The 20,931-nt window shown below is 42.3% G+C and overlaps 1 pseudogene; it reads right to left on the minus strand.

The window, feature by feature from the left end:
- Nucleotides 1–408: 408 nt before the first annotated feature.
- On the minus strand, nt 409–17,065 carry LOC137241532 (neurotrimin-like; annotated as a pseudogene).
- Between the last annotated feature and the right edge of the window lie 3,866 nt (nt 17,066–20,931).

Below are 20,931 nucleotides of genomic sequence, written 5' to 3' on the forward strand. Positions count from 1 at the left end.
AGTGCGATTGCTTTGGGTTTAACCTAGGAAGATATTTGCAACTAGAGTAGCTAGTGGTGTGTGAAGATATATGTTAATTTAGCAGAAGAGTCATAACACTAAAAACTATGATCGAAACATGATTAAATTATGTTAAAATTTTGAGGAAGTCCCGTGGGCTCAGGGTGTGGGAATAAAGGCGCCTGGCAAAGTTCAGTAGTCATACTGCCTTAGGCATAACCATTTTTTCTTTAGCCATATCTACTGACATCGGCTATTGGTGCCTTAACCTTAAAAATTTGAGAATTTCATAAAAAAGGAAAGGAAACGTATCTTAGATTTCCGTGTTCGCTAATAACATTAAGAAGTTGAGTACCCCATTCTTACTTCTTCGATTATAGGACCAACAGTCTTTGCATACCCTCAGTTTTAGTAACCATCTTTTATTTCTACGCTCTCAAGGGTCATTACATCGTCTCTCTCACTTTTGTTTAATGTAAATGCAGTTTCCTCGGAGTCTCGAAACGAAGAGAAAAGTAAGATTAATGATTATGTCTACTCAGGTTACTCTTCTCTTCAAGAGCCAGCCAAGGCTATGTAATAGTATAAGGCCTATTGGGAATCGCAGCAGGGGTTGTTGACCTCGTTTTACTGATTCTTAAGATCGTGTACTACCCTTTTTGGTGAGAGCGACGTATCGCGTACCTATATCTAACTCAAAAGTCTTCGTGAATTTGCAATTCTGTGGCAGACCGTGTTCTGCGTTAGGGTTCTGGTGTCCTCGCTCGGGGAGCGAGTGAATTTGGGTTGACTTGTGGAATCTTTCCTTTAAAAAATATAGATAATGGGCCGAACGCCCTTAGATTCTGTGGCAGATCGGTTCGCCCTTCTGCGGTAGGTTTTTTCTGGTGTCCTCTTTCTGGGAGAATGAGTGAATGGGATGTTTTCTGGTGTCCTCGCTTTGTGTGAGCGAGTGAATTATGGGGTTTTCTGTTCAGGGGGCCCCCGGTTAGTCTTGTTAAAAAAAAAACTTAGATCGAAAAAAAAAAAAAATGTTTTTTTTTGTTTGCGAGCTTTTTGTACGCTCTCCCGCGTCTTCGTGCGTCTCGCTCCGTATTCAGGTGTAGGAGTCCCTCCGGCTGACTCGAAACGAGACCGGAGGTAGAGAAAAGAAAGAGAAGATGTAGGATCGCCCTCCGGTAGACTCGCACCATCACGAGACCGGGGGGTTGATTAGGGCATAGCCACAAGCTTAGGGATAGCGGGGCATCACGGCGCGTGGTTGAAACGCGTCTTCATGTCCCGCGCTCCCTTTCCCCATTGCCATCGCGTAGTACGTTTTAGGATTCCCCTCCGGTAGACTCGCACCATCACGAGACCGGAGGGTGGATTATAATATATGGCTCGGGAGAAACGCAGGCTTAGGGGTAGAGAGACACGAAGACGTGGGTTCCTTAATATGCTTTCGATGCTATCACTAACCGTGGGCCTCTAGTTGTAGGTAGTCGGGGGAGATAGTGTTGTGGCAGATGGGCGATCTGATTAGGATAGTTGGTTGGCCTCGTTCCGGGTGAACGAGAGCTGGGTTTGATTTTTTTTGAAGGGAGGGGTATGGAGGAATGGAGGGATTGTTAGGAGGAGCACTTAGCCTTCTCGCAATCCGTCTCTTCCGTTGGAAGAAGGATCAGTTTGACCAAAGGTCGTCTGACTTGACCCTTCTCGGTTTTGAGGTCGACTACGCGTACTCGGTCATCTTCGCCGGGGTGTACGTTGACAACTCGACCTAACCTCCATTCGTTGGGAGATAAGTGGTCCTCTTTGAGGACAGCGAGATCTCCCACTTTGATATTTTGTTTGGGATGCTTCCACTTCACTCTTTTTTGAAGTTCGGATAGATATTCGGTTTTCCATCGCTTGCAGAAAGTGTGATGGAGGGCTTTGAGTTTCTGCCACCGATTGATCATCGAGGCAGGGCTCTCACTAGCATCCGGCTCTGGCGGAGCCAGTAGATGGCTGCCAGTGAGGAAATGACCTGGAGTAAGCGGCTCAAGGTCCGTTGGGTCATTGGATGCCGGGCTGAGCGGCCGCGAGTTCAGGCATGCCTCGATGCGGCACAAGAGTGTATGGAATTCCTCGAATGTAAATTTGTGTGGTGAGGCTATCTTTTTGAAGTGGCTTTTGAAGCTTTTCACTCCAGCCTCCCACAGCCCTCCCATGTGGGGAGCGCCCGCAGGGATGAAATGCCACGTGAGTGACTGGTGGCTGTACTTCGAGACAGCATTGTCTCGGGCTTGTGCCATGAAAGTTTTGAATTCCGATCGTAGGGATCGTGAAGCTCCGACAAAGTTTGTACCGTTGTCGGAGTAGACGTTTTTGGGACATCCGCGTCTAGATATAAAACGGGCAAAAGCCGCAAGAAATGATGGGGTGCTGAGGTCAGTAGTGGCCTCCAGATGAATCGCTCGTGTGGAAAAACACACGAAAAGGCAGACATAGCCTTTGGATAGTCGACACCCTCTGCCGCGGTAACTTTTAATGTCGAAGGGTCCGGCAAAGTCGACTCCAGTATTCGTGAATGCACGGCTGAATGTCGTGCGTTCGCGAGGGAGAATACCCATAAGTTGGGTCTGAGCACGCTTTCGGTGTACAGTGGAAACTTTGCAATTGTGAATTGTAGCCCTAATCATAGTTTTGATGTTAGGTATCCAGTATTGGGTGCGTATCAGACGCAACATGAGTTGGTTCTCCCCATGCAAACTTTGTTGATGAAACATTAGGACTGTCAGCCGGGATAACCGACAGTTGTATGGGAGGAGGATTGGGTGGCGTTCAGTAAAAGCTAAGTCCTTTGACGCCCCGAGTCGCCCTCCTACCCGAATGATGCCATCTTGGTCTAAGTAGGGATTAAGTGAGAGTATTACACTTTTCCCTCCAATTGGTTTTCCGGCCTTTAGATCATTATATTCGGAACTATAATGTTGTTTCTGATAGATTTTAATTAAGATTTGGGTTACTGATTTGATCTCATCAGGAGAGATTAAAGGTGACTCGACCTGAAATGATTTTTTTGTTTTGGGGTGAGTTCTTCGGTAGAACCTCATTACGTATGAGAGCACCCGTAAAGCCCTAGGTAGGTCTGAAAAGCGTTGAAGAACATCGATAGTATTTACTGTTGTTGTTGCGCAGGTCTTCGCCCTCTTTTCCTCTACGGAGGTGATGTAGTCACTTTCTTGTGCTGGCCATTGGGAAGTGTCTTCTTGCAGCCAAGAAGGTCCCTGCCACCACAACGAATTGTTGACCAATTCAGACGCAGGTAATCCTCTGCTACCTAAATCTGCTGGGTTAGATTCTGAGTTTACATGCAACCAGTCCTTATTTCCGACCATGTCGATGATCTTGGTGATCCGATGTGCGACGAAAGTGGACCAGGAACACGGCGGTTTCCTTATCCATGCGAGGACGATAGTTGAATCCGTCCAAAGGTGCACGTTCACTGGTCCCAACTTGAGGTTCCTGAAAATTGATTCGGTGATTTCCGCTAACAGCACGGCTCCGCAAAGCTCCAATCGTGGAAGAGAAAGAGTTTTCACTGGGGCTACTCGGGTTTTGGCTAGAAGTAGGTTTGTGCAGACATTATCATCCGTTTTGACACGCATGTAGATGACTGCTGCATAAGCCTTCTCGGATGCGTCACAAAAGCCATGGATCTCGATGTCGGTTCCTGGTGAAAAGTTGACCCATCTAGGTATCCGGATTTTATCGATTTCATGGTATTGGTCGGTGAAGGTTTTCCATCGTTCCAGCGTACTGGTAGATACTGGTTCGTCCCAAGCGGTGCCTTCCAACCAAATACTTTGCATGAGTATTTTTGCCACAATGACCATTGGTGCCAGCCATCCCAAGGGATCGAAAAGTTTGGCGATTGCTGATAGTATCGCTCTCTTCGTAATATTTTCCGGGTTGTCCAGCGTCCCTGCTTGAAAATAAAATAAGTCGGAGAGGGCATTCCATCGAATACCTAATGCTTTCACTGAACTGGTATCTTCGAATGCCAGGAAGTTTTCATTGAGCAGGTCTGCTTTGGGGATGTCCCTTAGAATGTCCTCTGAGTTGGAGGTCCATTTGCGAAGTGGAAAGCCCGCTGATTGTAGGACTTGACGAATTTCATCTCTGGCTTTAATAGTCGATGTGATCGTATGTCCATCCGCTAACACATCATCTACATACATGTATTCTCGCAGTATGCTAGCCGCTGTAGGGTGCGAGTTTGAGACGTCGTCTGCTAGTTGTAGGAGCGTTCTTATCGCGAGATATGGAGCGCAATTCACTCCGAAGGTAACCGTCTTTAATTCGTAAAGACTAATAGGGTCATTCGGGGAAGTGCGATGCACAATACGTTGAAATTTGGTGTGATTTTCGTTCACCCAAATTTGTCGATACATCTTTTCGATGTCGCTATTGAATACGAAGCGGTATAGTCTCCATCGTAGGATAAGTATGGGTAGATCGGCTTGTAGAACTGGGCCTGGGAGGAGAATATCGTTTAAGCTATTGCCGTTGGCCGTAGGGCTCGAGGCGTTAAATACTACGCGTACCTTTGTGGTTGTACTTTCTGCTTTTACAACGGCGTGGTGGGGCAGGAAATAATTATCCGAATCGTCGGATGGAATATTCTTTTCAATTTTTCTCATATGTCCGAGCGTTTCATATTCTGACAACACTCGAACATATTCTTTTCCTAAATCTGGGTTTTTTATTAGCCGTCCCTCATTCCGGAAGAATTGAGAGCATGCACGCTTCAGGGATGGTCCTAAGTTAATATTGTTAGGGTAATCCTGCCGGAATGGTAGTGACACGGTGTACCTTCCATTCTCACTTCGCTGCGTTGTTTCTTTAAATAGTTGTTCGCAGTACCTTTCATCCTCATTTAATATTTTATTTTTGGGTACATTTTCTACCTCCCAGAAAGCTTTGAGTTGGTTGTCTAACGCAACCTCGTTGTAGAAAGACATAATGCTCTTCGTTGGATTTGGTGATTCGATACGACCGGTCAGTATCCAACCGAACACTGTCTCTTGGGCTAAGAGTGTGTTTAGCACATTCTTTTTTATACCGTTCATTATAATTTGGGGATATATGTCTCCGCCAAGTATGAGGTCTACGTCTTCGTTGACGTAGAACCTCTTGTCTGCCAAAACCAAGTCTGGGAATGCCTGCATAGTCATTGCGTTGATATGGCAGGATGGAAGATTCCCAGTGAGTTTCGTTAGAACTAGTACGGGTGTAATCAGGCTGAAGCAGGGATCCACTGGTGAACGTAGTTCGATGTTGGATGCTCCTTTCACCTGAGCTGACACCGCATTTGTGATGCCTGAAACATGGGCATGCATTTTCCTCGCTGGCAAATTGATTCTGCGTTTCAGTCTTTCAGTTATAAAGGAACATTCAGACCCAGAATCAATTAATGCCCGCGCGGCGAAGTCGGTACCATTATGGTGAATGTGTACGCGAGCAGTTCCTAATAGCACACCTGTGCTGGAATTGGCATGGCAGGATTTGACATTCTGGTTCGTAGAAGAGGGTGGTTGTCCCGATTCCTGTCTTTTCCGTGCCTGTACCGAAGTTGATGGGGTATTATCCGCATCTTTGAACGGGTTGCGCACCGCCGGTTGCTGAAGTGTGTCCGCATGCAGGAGCGTGTGGTGACGAGAGTGGCATTTGGCACAGTTGTACGAACTGGTGCACCTCGTCACTGTGTGTCCTGGGGATAAACAATTCAGGCAGCCATTTGTGGATTTGACGAATTTAATCCTTTCTACCGGATTTAAATCGCAAAAACGTGAACAGTTGCGTAATCTGTGCTCCGTAGATTTGCACATTTTACATATTGATTTTGTTGTTTGCTTGGTTACTTTGGTTTGAAAAGCACCAAGTCTTTTTGTAGGGTTTTCCGTCGACTGGCGCGACGTGTTTGATTTTTGCACTTTAGAAGTGGCATTCCCTGTAAAACCAGACACGGTTTCAAGTGTCTGGAAACGATTTGACAAGAATTTGTCCATATCCTCCCACTTGGATATGTCCGTCTTGTGGTCAATGCTCTGCTCCCATAGAGCCAACGTATTTTCAGGTAATTTTGTCGAACATAAATAGGTAATAATCGCATCCCAATTTGAAACATCGATCTGATGTGTTTTTAAAGATGCCAAGCAATTATTTATGTCGCGCTGTAAGGTTTTGATAGAGCTGCCGCACTCGCTATCTATCTTTTTTAGATTAAACAAAATTTGTAGTTGTGAGTTTACAAGAATCCGCTTATTCTCGTATCTCTCACATAGGTTTTTCCAGGCTGTTTCGAAGCCTTCATTTGTCAAGGGACATTTCTTGACGATGTCCTTTGCCTCACCTTGAGTTTTCTGATTGAGGTGGAACAACTTTTCTACCGGGCTTAGGCGACTGTTGTTTTTGTATATGGCCGTGAACAGGTCACGAAACGTTGGCCAAGATAGGTAGTCGCCCTTGAACACCTCAGTATCACAAGCTGGCAGGCGGATACTATGTTCGCGAGCGCGTTCTCCCTCAGGTTTGACTGCCCTATCCTTTTCCTCCTTCAATTTAGTTTGAATTTCAGCCATGTTCGACATGCATCTCAGGAATACGGCATATGCCGCTTTATGCTTGATCTTGACCGCTGCAATTTTCTTAGCATCGAGCGTGTCAGAGTCAAGCAATTCCTCGAGGGCGGTCTCGGCTTTTTCCCACTTAGCTTGCAACTCTTTTTGCTGTATTGCAAGAGTGTGTATAGTGTGCAGAGCCGCATTTATGTCATTAAAATCGGCCTCGAATTCGATTATTCGATCGGCCAATCTAATATATGATTCCATGTTCATGGATTAAAGTGGAAAGCGAATTAATCAAGGGATATAAAACTTGAAAACCTGAGCGAATCACCCAACCAACAACTATTAAAATTACACAGAATTGATTATTACTTTTAATTTGTTTATTTTTGTCTGACTTTGCAGATTATTTGTGCCGTAAAACAGGGAGCAGGGGGGAGCAACACCAATGTGTTTTGTGTAAATAAAGGGGGCCACTCGCCACTTCAATCGTCAATTTTATTAAGTGCGCGCGTTGATATGAACTCGACGAAAAGTGTGAAACCGTGAAATAAATGTTGTGCAACAAAGAACAAAACTGTGTAACAAGATTAATTAAGGAAATTAGTGAAAATAATAGTGACGCAAAAGAAATTAAATTTTGCCGCAGTCAAATGGCGTGAAATTTTTGTGAAAGTGAGGTTATGTGCACCTCTTCCCTGTGCTGTGTCTGGAGAGCCTTACCGCTGGTGGGGGGACAGACCAGATAGTCACAAGGAATCTTAACCGACGTTAATGCAACGCGTTTGCACTTATTTTCTTTTTTGGCACTACACAGTTTTTTCACACTTTTCGCGGTTAACTACAATCACGTATGACACTTTAAATGATTTTTCGTACTTTTTATTTATTGTTTTTAACCAACCAAAAAAAATGTGGCAAGAAATATTGCACTTACTCTGGCTTTTTGTGGCGATTTGTATAGTGGTGTTTATATGGCAAGTAGTTTGTGTGATGCAGTGGCTTCCGCTGGCTGTCGCTTGCTCAGTGTTTTGACGTTGGTATTAAATAATGGACTTTTTTGTTGGTGGGCAAAATACTTTTCCTGATGAATTTTTCGGGCTAATTATGTTGTGGACTGTATTGTTAAGGTGCTGTTTCCAATTCCTGGTGAGATAGGACCAAATGTTCGGCCGGTGTGCGTCTAATCCTGGAGAGGTGGGCGCACCGGGTCGATCTCAGCGGGAGTAAGCGGGTTGGAAATGAAAATAAGCAAAAGAGACGAGATTTCTCGTTATAGTATATGTGATTTATTGGATAAATGTAAAACTAGCAATAGTTACAATATTACCTGAATAAACGCAGAAATACGGGAGAGATCGCTGGCGGCAGATGTTAACTGGTTGGCTGTTGAAATCAAAGAGGCCGGTTGTATAGCAAGCTACAACCGTTGACCCGCAAAATCCTCCGTTTTGGAGGGGAAAGGCACCCACACATCAACCTCGACATGCATATGCATGAGTGCTGACAAAAGCACACATACACGTGCATGTACATGCATGCACATGCATGAGGGTGATGGTGTGGGTGGTTATAAATTAATTCGAGTATCGAGTATCGATTTGCAGAGTTGCATTGGGGGGGGTCGCAATCAGATGCGGAAAAGTTAGGCATCCTGCCTAAACAGTAAGACTGCTCGATTTCCTACCAATTTGCGACACAGATATCACAGGGCATTCAATAGCTGGATCTAGCTCTCTACCTCTTACTCGCTCTTGCTCATCTCCTCCAGCTTTGCGTTTATGGCCACCCACATTGTTGGAACTATTAGGACCAAGATCGCAATGACGTGCAATGTGACCTGGGTTGCCGCACTTGAAACATTTAATAACTCCGGCATTCTTCTGTTGAGATCCCTTCAGTGCTTCCAAAATTGTTTCTACCCACTCTGGCCTTTCTACTTCCACACGGCGTGCTTTGAAAACTGGCTTACACAGAAGCGACGCTGTTTCTTGAATCAGAGCTTGTGACACCGTTTCTGCGAATGTTGGCTTTGGGTTTGCGTATGTAGCTCGCTTTGTTTCGACGTCTCGTATGCCATTTATAAAACTCTGGATTTTTACCCTCTCGGTGTATTCCACGGGTGCGTCTGCATTTGCGAGATGAGCCAACCTTTCAACATCTGAAGCAAACTCCTGCAATGTCTCATTTGCTTTTTGGTAGCGGTTTTGCAATTCTATTTGAAATATCTGTTTCCTGTGTTCGCTTCCGTATCGCCGTTCTATAGCAGCCATCAATGCGTCATAACTGTTCCGTTCGTACTCTGGAATAGTCTGTAAGATTTCGGCAGCTGGTCCTTTCAATGCTACGAAGAGTGCAGCAACTTTATCTTCCACATTCCAGTTGTTCACTGCTGCGGTCTTCTCAAACTGTAGCTTAAAGACCTGGAAAGGAACAGAACCGTCAAAGGATGGTGTTTTTACCTTTGAATTACTCGCTGAAACTGCTGGACGATTTAATTGTAACTGCTCCATACGACCCTTCAAATCATCGACTTCTGCCTGAAATTGAGCGATTTTTGCATCCTGCGCTTCCAGCTTTGATGTTACCCTTGCTTCCTGTGCTTCTAATTGTGAAGACATTTGTGCCACCTGCAATGATAAGCGCTCCTCTTGTTCTTCCATCTTTGATGTTATGCGTGTCTCCTGCGATTCCAGTTGGGATGCCATATATGTCTTCTGTTCTTCCAATTGCGTTTCCATCTTGGATGTAATCTGTGTCGACATTTCTGACATACGCGTTTCTTGTGCTTCAATCTTGGATGTTATGCGTGTCTCCTGCGATTCTAGTTGTGATGACATTGTCGATGTTTGAGCAGATATTGCAGCCAAAATCATGTTCAAGTCTGTGCTCGTAACTGTCTGCGATGTTTCGTTTTTCTCTTCAACTTTTGTTACTTCCTCGCCATCAAGATGAAAGTCATACTTTTCCACATCAATTCCTTCCGCTTCCATTGCCTCTCGTAGCCGTGCCTGAAGTTCAAGTTTAACGCCGCTTGTATTCAATCCACGGCTCTCCAACTCCTTCTTTAGTTGCTGGATCTTCAATTCACTGAACTTTGCCATGTCGTTGTTGTCCTCTGGAATTTATTCAACAATTTCTCTTCTGACACCAATTGTAACGAATTTACTTGCAAATCCTCTTATTTGCAATCCTCTGCTAAGTTCGAATCACTAAACTGTTGAATAAATAACTCCAATATTGAATAACGGAAAAATGGCCTTTATTAAAATACTTCCAATAACACTCAAACTGTGCAACAAATAGCTTAATAACCAAACTGATATCTTAAAGGAAACTGACTTTCAAAATAATAGTGCTATTGCTCGCTAGATATCGTCTTACTCGTAACTGCTTGACAATTCAAATCAAACTGAATTACTTCTTACTCGCCTGCACTGCTTTTATAGTTTACGCTGCATACTTCTAGGCTCTTCGATTTCCAGAAGTTACTAGTTGTTTCGGCTACAAAATCGCCAGCCACAACTACGTGCACAAATTATTGCTCTCTCTTGTGACAACTCAGATAAGGTATATGCATGTGTTTGTAGTTTACAGTCTCCCGCACACACATAAGCGTATAAGTAAATTCATCGGTGTGTGACATCTCATCTCTCGCTGCCTTGTATGTAAATGTTGCTCGTCGGAATGTGTACATATGTGTAGACGCAATTATTGATTCGTTTATGTAGATACATAATGATTGAATTATTGATGTGCATTCACGTCACTGCTTAGATCGCTTAGAGCTGACAGCACTCCTTAGTTTTGCTAATATTCGTAACAATATTTTATTTTAAAGTGAAAGCACGCAGTCAGTATTAAGGGTAGGTTAAATATCACAATCACATTTCAGTACTTATCACTTAATTACCAAAGTACCAATGATTTCTAGAGTAATTAATGTGTTTGTGAGAGAAAAACGCAAGTAAGTAAATTTAAATTTGTGAAAAAAATACTTAGTACTGAAAGAGGAAATTTCAATCGAAGTGGAATTTTATAGTAATAAGTTTCTAATAATTTTTAAAAGGGATGATGAGCTAGCCTTTCAAAGCAAACAATTTTATAATCAGGACAAGTCCCCAAACGAGGACGCATATTCAGTTAGCAAAAATTTTTTTTTTTTTAGCAAAATCTCGTTCTTTCTTTAGGATCGTGTTTTCTAACGTAATGATATTGAAACGTCCATGTCATAAATATATATTGTCACGGATATTAGCATCACTAAGCTATACCATCACTAAGGCCATGCTAAGCAGTGTTTACGTCAATAATCAAATCATGTATACACATATATAAGGCAGCCGAGATATGTCACACACAGATGCATTTACTTATACGCCTATGTGTGTGCGAGAGACCGTAAACTACAAACTCACATATATCTGAGAGACGCTGAAAAGTAGAAAATTGTAAACAAGTAGAAACTATATGACAACTATAAACACTCGAAATAGTTGGTAAGTTCTGGAAATAGAAGAGCCTAGATGTATGCAGCGTAAACTATAAAAGCGGCACAAGCGAGTAAAAAGTAATTCAGTTTGATTTGAGTTGTCAAGCAGTTGCGATTAAGACGATATCTAGCGAGCAATAGCAGTATTATTTTGAATAGTAGAGTTTCATTGAGCTATCAATCAGTGTGGTTATTAAGCAAGCTATTCGTTGCACAGTTTGAGTGTTATTGTGAAGTACTTTAATAAAGGCCATTTTGCATTACTACAAATTGGAGTTATTTATTCAACAGTTTAGTGATTCGAACTTAGCAGAGGATTGCAAATAAGAGGATTTGCAAGTAAATTCGTTACAATTGGTGTCAGGAGAGGAATTGTTGAATAAATTCCAGAGGACAACAAGGACATGGCAAAGTTCAGTGAATTGAAGATCCAGCAACTAAAGAAGAAGTTGGAGAGCCGTGGATTGAATACAAGCGGCGTCAAACTCGAACTTCAGGCACGGCTACGAGAGGCAATGGAAGCAGAAGGAATTGATGTGGACGAGTATGTCTTTTATCCTGATGAGGACAAGACAACAGCAAAAATTGAAGAGAAAAATGAAACACCGCAGACAATGGCGAACACAAACCTGAACATGATGTTGGCTGCAATATCGGCAAAAATGTCCGAAATGTCATCACAAATTTCTACACAGCTCGAAGAACAGAAGACATATATGGCATCCCAACTGGAGTCGCAAGAGACACGTATAACATCTAAGATGGAAGCACAAGAGGAGCGCTTATCATTGCAGGTGGCGCAAATGTCTTCGCAGTTGTAAGCACAGGAAGCAAGGGTAACATCAAAGCTGGAAGCACAGGATACAAAAATGGTGCAGCTCGAGGACAAAATTGATGCTGAGATAGAAGCTTTGAGAGGTCGTATACAGGAGTTGCAATTAAATCGCCCAACAGTTTCAGCGAGTAATCCAAAGGTAAAGACACCATCCTTTGACGGTTCTGTTCCTTTTCAGGTCTTCAAGCTACAGTTTGAGAAGATCGCAGCAGTGAACCAATGGAATGCTGAAGATAAAGTTGCTGCATTGTTCATGGCGTTGAAAGGGCCTGCAGCTGAGATTTTACAAACCATTCCAGAGGGCGAACGGAACTGTTATGAAGCATTGATGGACGCTCTAGAGAGACGATACGGAATTGAGCATAGGAGACAGATATACCAAATTGAGTTGCTGAACCGCTTCCAGAGGCCTGGTGAAACATTGCAATAGTTTGCGTCGGATATTGAAAGGCTAGCACATTTAGCGAATGCGGACGCACCCGTGGAATACACTGAAAGGGTAAAGATTCAAAGCTTTATAAATGGCATACGGGATGTCGAAACAAAGCGAGCTACATACGCAACCCCAAACCAACATTCGCGGAAACGGTATCACATGCTCTGATTCAGGAAACAGCGTCGCTTCTGTGTAAGCCAGTTTTCAAAGCACGCCGTGTGGAAGTAGAAAGGCAGAGTGGGTAGACGCAATATTGGAGCCGCTGAAAGGATCGCAAAAGCGGAGTGAAAAAGTTATCAAATGCTTCAAATGCGGGAAGTCCGGTCACATTGCACGTAATTGCGATCTTGGTCCTAATAGTTCCAACAATGGGGGTGGCCGTAAACGCAAAGCTGGAGGAAATGAGCCAGAGCGTGTCGGATGTAAAGAACGAAAAATTGCCCCGGCTATTGAATGTCCTGTGATATCTGTGTCGCAAATTAGTAGAAAATCGAGCAGTCTTAACGTCAGAGGGAATGTAGATGGCAAAGAACGAGTACTGACTGTAGATACGGGCGCATCTCATTCCTTGATCCGATCTGACTTGGTCAACAGGATAGTAAAACCGTTACCTGGAGTGAAGTTGCGTACGGTCACTGGCGAGTATAACCAAGTTCAGGGAGAAGTGATATGTGAAGTCTTGATTGGAAAGGTCACGGTTCTACACAAATTCGTTGTGGCGAAGATCGTTGAAGAAGTCATATTGGGAGTTGACCATGACATCAAGATCGATATACAGAGAAGTATGATGCGTTATGAGAATCAGGATATACCACTTAACTTCAAGTTGGAGAAAGGGTTCAGTAGTAATCGAGTACTGGTGGAGAAGACTCGACAAAAACCACGGAAGTCAAAGTCAACGGTTAATAGGTCGAATGGGCCAAATAAAGCAAAATCAAAAGTACCTGCGAGAGAAACACTGTCATTGACAAAGCCTAAAAGACGAAGGACGAATTTTCGAGAAAGAATGCGAGGGCAGTTTCAAGCCGGAGCGCACTACTGTTGTGAAACGTGGGAACGATACTGATTATGCGAAGCCAATCCTTCAAGCGCAAGCTCTACGAAGTAGTTCATTGGCCAAGCAACAGAGATGCGAGGGAACGAGCCAGGATAATGAGTAGTAAGACGAAACACAGGTACGACAAGGAAAATAATTTGGAAGGTTCCCGGGAGGGAGATTTGGTACTGTTATACAACCCTCACCGGCGGAAAGGTGTTCCATCGAAATATCGGTGCAGTTGGGAAGGCCCGTACAGAGTTGTGAAGACGATCAGTGATACCATCTACCGCATACAAAGCATTGAGAAACCACGGAGTAGAAGAGTGGTACATTTGGCGATGATAGCAGCGCTTAGATCGAGAGATTTGTCTGATCGGGACGATCAGACTAAGGTGGAGGGCATTGTCACGGATATTAGCATCACTAAGCTATACCATCACTAAGGCCATGCTAAGCAGTGTTTACGTCAATAATCAAATCATGTATACACATATATAAGGCAGCCGAGATATGTCACACACAGATGCATTTACTTATACGCCTATGTGTGTGCGAGAGACTGTAAACTAAAAACTCACATATATCTGAGAGACGCTGAAAAGTAGAAAATTGTAAACAAGTAGAAACTATATGAGAACTATAAACACTCGAAATAGTTGGTAAGTTCTAGAAATAGAAGAGCCTAGATGTATGCAGCGTAAACTATAAAAGCGGCAAAAGCGAGTAAAAATTAATTCAGTTTGATTTGAGTTGTCAAGCAGTTGCGATTAAGACGATATCTAGCGAGCAATAGCAGTATTATTTTGAATAGTAGAGTTTCATTGAGCTATCAATCAGTGTGGTTATTAAGCAAGCTATTCGTTGCACAGTTTGAGTGTTATTGTGAAGTACTTTAATAAAGGCCATTTTGCATTACTACAAATTGGAGTTATTTATTCAACAGTTTAGTGATTCGAACTTAGCAGAGGATTGCAAATAAGAGGATTTGAAAGTAAATTCGTTACAATATGTATCTATTTATTTATAAAATACGACTACTTAAGTAAGACTGAAAAATTGTTAAGTTTCAGTTTTAACTAATTATTCTTGCATATATTAAAAATATATATCCAATCGCTTTCATAGTTATGGTATAGTGACGATTCCTACTTCCTCCAATCGCAATTGTAAAATCAACAGAAAGAATTATTAAATGTCTTGTCCTCACAAGAAAGGCGAACTTTATTACTTGTGTAAATTTCAACTCCATAAACTTTCGAACTTAAATATGGCTTTTAAATTGTTTTTCCTAAATTTATTTAAAGTATGTTTTAAGTATCAATTTATAATAATCCAAGTGTAAGCATAAAAGTTTATAAAAATTATCAAACAGCAAAAATTACTGAATTCGACAAAACCTGAATGGGCACAGGTTTATGGATCGAGTGAATCAAGAAACAAAAAAATGTAAAAACACTTTGTGTTTTTGATATATGTACATACCTCAAGATTCCGATTATTTGGTGGAAATGGACAGGCTCGGCCGAAGCTGAGCTCAATAAACTTACTCATAGGGGTCACTAACGACGTTTGAAAAATCCATTTCTCTCAAATTTGGAAATTGTTAACTAATGGTTTTTTAATAATTAAGGTGATATACATAACAATATGTTGCCCTCAACAAAGTTAAACACTAAAAACACAGGGCTGCAAACCGATTCGAACCAAATCACCTTCTGTTTTAAGACTTTGAGCCACAACACGAACTGAACCGAATTTCCGACTTCCCCTGACTTTAGAGAAATTTGCGGAGGAAGACTTGATCTAATTTGGAGCTCCCAATTGGCGTTTGTCATTGCGAAGCAGGAATGCTTAGCGGAACTTGCTACGCTAGGGGCAGAATTGCCTAGGCGGGCAATTGTAGTTAAAGCCGGAGTCATTGGTGCCGTATATCGTATCGCTGTATCCGTATCCCTAACGTAATCAGCTTTTTATCGTTACGACGGTAAACCAAAACCCAATTGGTTGGCTACGATACGGTTACGACCTTAGCGGCACCAATAATCGATTGCATTGATTCTCATAAGGTTGGTCGAATCAGCTGTTATAAGGTTACCGATACAGTTACCGATAAAGCACCAATGTCTTTAAAGCTTAATGATGATGATTGAATAGATTGAATTCTCTTTTGTACTTCGTGCTAAAAATCTCTGGAGTGTGGCAGAAATAAGTGTTAGATTTATGTTGTCAAGGCGATACTTAAAACCGCCTAAAACTATGCTACATCAGAGTTAACAACACAAGCTTTTCGAATTTCGTTAAGATTTTGTGTGCGGAAATTAAAATTTATTTATTTTAAAAAGACATACAGTCAAAGTTAGTAAAATATTACAAAAAGCGGAAGCCCGTGAAGTTCCAAGAGATGTGTATTCTGAAAACAATAATTTTTGTTTTTTAAACAGCTCTACCGTGGTGTGATGGTAGCGTGCTCCGCCTACCACGCCGTGTGCCCTGTGTTCGAACCCCGGGTAAAGCAACATCAACATTTTAGAAATAAGGTTTTTCAATTAAAAAGAAAAATTTTCTAAGCGGGGTCGCCCCTCGGCAGTGTTTGGCAAGCGCTCCGAGTATATTTGTGCCATGAAAAGCTCTCATTGAAAACTCATCTGCCTTGCAGATGCCGTTCGGAGTCGGCATAAAACATGTAGGTCCCGTCCGGCCAATTTGTAGGGAAAATCAAGAGGAGCACGACGCAAATTGGGAGAGAAGCTCGGCCTTAGATCTCTTCGGAGGTTATCGTGCCTTACATTTTTTTTTTTTTTTTTACTATAGTATAATGTATTAAATTACCCTCTATCAATATCAAATTATTGCCTTTTCCATCCAGTTGGTGATAATGGTGACTGTACTTCTTAGCTTTGTCTGCAAATATAATTCGAATAAATATGAAAAAACGCTAAAATCTATGCCAAAGTTACTCACGATGCACTGATATAATGCGCTGTGATTCACGCATCAGATTTTGCGCCACGCGATAATAATCGCCAAAATCCTTCGGATCCAGGGGTCGTACCGCTAGCCGCATCACGATTCTAAAAACATTATCCAAAGTATCCGATTCGTAGGTGCCACACTCTACAAACTCTTGGCCTTTCAATCAAAAGTTAACTGTCGTTGGATGAGCTTCGGAAATTCACTCAAGAGTCACATTTTGGCCATAGCCAACGTAGATGCTATCGTAACGTCTCCATATTGTTGGTGCAACTGTAAAAGGGAAAAAGAAAGGGTCGCATACAATTAGGCACATTGCATTTTAGGAAAAATATGTGAACACACAATTAAGAGCAATCATAATTCGCTTGCTGACTGTTGGTGGTATTCCATTCGAAGCTTTACACAAATAGTCTCCCATCATCTCTCTTGTGACCTGCCAAAGCGTTAGGTTTGCACTTTCGATGCTGTAAACTTCAGATTCATCCGCATTAGTATGTAGAAATGGCATATCATGTTCACTTCGCCAAATAACCGTAGGCGTTGGCAGTCCTGTCGCAGTACATGTTAGACTGACATTTTGCCCCTCTTGCACAATCATATCGTGACTGGTTTGATAGTCGATAATATCAGGTGGAATTACCATATCCAAATAACCAACTTGACTTTTCATTGGATCCGTATTTATATGGCACATATACCAACCACGATCTGATTCACGTACATCGCGTAAACGTAACTGCCAGGTACGATGCTCCGTGTGACTAATGCCTATGCGATGAGTTTTTGTGATGACATGATTTTGTATGGTAAGAATAGTTTGGGTGTCGACTCTGAGCCAAGCAAGCTAAAGGCAAGTATGAAACTTTTAGTTATTAACCTCGTCTCGGAAAACTAACTACCATTGACAACGCAGGTTAGAGTTGCATCACGTCCAACGGGCGCTGTTGCGTTATTTATTGGTCCACAAAATTTTGGATCAGCTAGGAGAGGAAAAGAAAAAAATTGGATTCACACATGTATGTATGCTCACAGATATTGAAAATTTAGCACATTTTTGTTTGTATGTATATGTGCATATATTAGTAAATTGAGTTTACCGAATATAATGATAGGAGTTTACAAATTTGCTTTGTTGGAATCGGAAATATAGGCAGGGTACGTGACCCATATATGTGGCCAGTATGGAAACTCTCGTGTTCAAAACTGGCGCGCTTCTAGTGCATTCAGAATCACTACTAGTTCATCCCCAATCTTTTTTATATGCTTTCAACTGGCGAATCTAACATGGCGATGTCCTTAGGCTTGATCAGTGATATCAGTTTTAGGAAGTGCTGCTTAGAGGAGGAAACGATGCAGCACGTCTTGTGAGCGTGCCCTGCGCTCGCAAGACAAAGACTCCAGCTATTAGGTTTGCCACAGCTATCAGATTTAGAAACAGTAAGTAGCATGGGTTCTAGCTTCTAGTATTTGCCAAGAATGCGGAGTTATTTTATAACATACGGCCTGGTTTCAGATAGGGGTTTTTAGTTTGGTCATTGAGCAAACTTCTGTTAACATTATGGGCTCATTCAGTATTTGTACATGAGGTTCTCATGGACCAACCTGTTCAAGCTAACCTACTCTCTACAGGGTTCTTAAAATTGCGCAAGATGTCAAACAAAGTTATACAAACAAAATAATTTTGCAACTCTCTTCAATCGAAGCGACTGCTGAGTATCACCTTATTTTGGCTGCCGGTTGAAAAACGCCCTTATTTTAAAAAACTTAAACATATACCCTGTTTCAGAATTTGTTTATATTAAGCAATACTTCCGAATTAACAGCATTTGTATTTTGCCCGCCTCTTTCGATAGACAGGCCATAACGTGGGTATATTCTAAGCCCCGATAATACGACGACTCTCCCTAAGTTTAGAGAAATGTATATCAAACAAGAGATTATAACCCTCAGCTGTACAAGTTTATGAATCTCCAACCTCATGCTATTCATTAAGGCTGCTCCATCCCGCGCTTAACTAAACTTTTCCCTTACCATGCATAAAAATAATAGCAGTTCTTTGGTACCCAGTATGTGTCTAACAAATTCCCCCAGGAATCATTAAACTATTTGAATATGAAGTTCATATGTTCGTTTATGTGTGTACTTAAGTGCATTATTTTCGCTGATTGGCTAAAGCCTCCTTATATGGGAAACCTTCAAGTTTTTCACAATTATTAACACAAATATTTGGGCACATGTAAAACAATAATAAAGTTATGTGATTTGTAAAACTTAATTACTTGAACGTTATCGTAAATGCTATGTTAGATATTAGGCTGACTGTGTTCCTTAAAATGTTCGATTTACACATTAGGGCAAAAAGGCCATTTCAGAAGACCGGAAAAAATCTCAATATAAGTTTTGCGATTCTTAAAATTTTCATTTTTTTTATAAAATTTTTTACTTTTAATAGCTGGTGTCCTGGCCTTTCGAGCGCCGGGAATGAGCACAAAATGTGCGAGATCGCTCCCTCCTCCGACCCCACTTTTTATTTCTGCCCTCTCTAGGTTAGGTTAGAGTGGCCACCGGTGCGAACACCAGTGCACTTAGGCCCAAAAGGTCCAATTGTCATACCACGTGGATCTCTCCCCTATTCAAACCAACAGGTCGATTCAGCAAATATCAGGAATTTCTTAGATTCCAGCTTAGCCAAATCACAAAGATCGTCAAAGAAGGGAGATCCCAGAGATTTCTTCCTCTTGTTCCAAAGTGCAGGACAATCGCACAGAAAATGATTGACTGTTTCTATATCCTCTTCGTCTTTGCAGCTCCTGCAGTAATCATTATAGGGAGCACCCAGCCATTGTGTATGCTTCCCGATTGCTATGTGGCCGGTTATAAGTCCAACCACCAGAGATATGTCCCCTTTTCAAGAAGAAGGAGACTTCTTGTGCGTCTCGCGTCCCATTCAGGCCACAAGAGCTTAGTGTGGTAGCATAATTCGAGATTGCTCCATCTCACACCCGCTTCCCTAAGGAAAATCCCTTTCAAAGTGAACTTGCAGGTACCGAGCGTCGTGCTCAATCCCTTCCAGGACGAAGAAAGCGGAACAGATGTGCCCCCTCTTGCAAGTTTTTTAGCCATCTCATTGCCCTGTATATCGGAGTGTCTAGGCACCCATACCAGACTGAGGAAAGTTTACTCAGCGATCTCGTTAAGAGATTTGCGGCACATCTTTACAGTCCTGGACTTACATGTGACCGATTCAAGCGCTTTTAGTGCAGCCTGGCTATCAGAGTAAATACAAATTTTATTATAGGATTATAGCTTGAACAACATTTCTAAGGTGATCAACGGTCTCATTTATAGCAGCCACCTCCGCCTGATCGGGTAGGCTAAAAAATATATTCCACCCTAGTTGAGGTGCAAAGACCCCGCTGCCTTCTCTAACTAGCCATAATTTGAAAGCCTGTAACGCCACAAGGCAGTGCTCATTCAGAAAACCATCATTCAGAATACCCTCATGAGCCTACAGTCCTCTCTTAATAGTGATAAGAGTAACTTTGTTAGTCGAAGGTTGTGAAACGTGCACATGATCTTCGGCACTTTACAGCCTCACGCCTTTCCTGTTTGTTCGATCATGTGCAACTCTCGCCTTCTCTTAATCTCGCCCAACCTGGTCTGGACATCTATGGTTCGAGGGTTTAGCTAGGTCATCCGCTTTTTTATTTCCATTTATTTCCATATGCCAAAGTCCCAATGTAGATGCATGCTTCGCCGTATCCCGATTCTTTGCAGGGATTGCTTACACTCTTACACCCTTTTAGATGTTGTGTTATGTGAGATAATTGCTTTAACTAATGCTTGGCTGTGATGTTTGGGCTATTTTCTTCCAGTGTTTCAACTGCTTAGGTTACGCCTGAGAAACGCTACAGTGATCTGGCAGCTTTTGGGATCTGTTTATTTCCGCATAAGCACAGTACAACGTAGACCATACTCCTTCCATTAATTTGGAACCAACGGCGTATACGTGTAACGCCTCGTCTGCCATTTGGGCACATTTGCGCAAACCATCTACCACTATTGTAGCTCTAAGAGCCACTTCGAAGAGCAGGTACAGTACTAGGTCGTATGTTTGCTGATGCGGGTACAGCCGTAGCCTGTATACGCCCTGCAATTTTTTTAGCTCGGTTCTTTTTCGTTTGGCAGTCCACCAAACAAATAGTGCTTAGTAAAGGATAGCCCTTATAATCGATGTAAATATCCAATGAGAGAAAGACAGACCCCACGTATACTCAGCATTCTTTTACATTTTAGGGCCGTCGAGGCCTTCTCTAAGTTGAGATTCCCCGACAACGTCCTGTTTGGAATGATTCCTAGATATTTTTTCAAGGTTTCCCCTGCTGGGTCACTACTCCAAGCTTAGGCCTGGTCCATGTTGGGACCTTAAACAGTGTGACAACCAGTTGTAAAGTTTGGCTACATCCCTGAATTCTAGCAATAAAAGTCTTAAATTACAAGGGCTGACATAAATTTAAGTAAGAAACTTTAGACGATGCCACAATCTGTCGATCGCTGCAA

The sequence above is a fragment of the Eurosta solidaginis genome, chromosome 2 (genome assembly GCF_040869045.1).
Source record: "Eurosta solidaginis isolate ZX-2024a chromosome 2, ASM4086904v1, whole genome shotgun sequence".
Taxonomy (NCBI): Eukaryota; Metazoa; Arthropoda; class Insecta; order Diptera; family Tephritidae; genus Eurosta; species Eurosta solidaginis.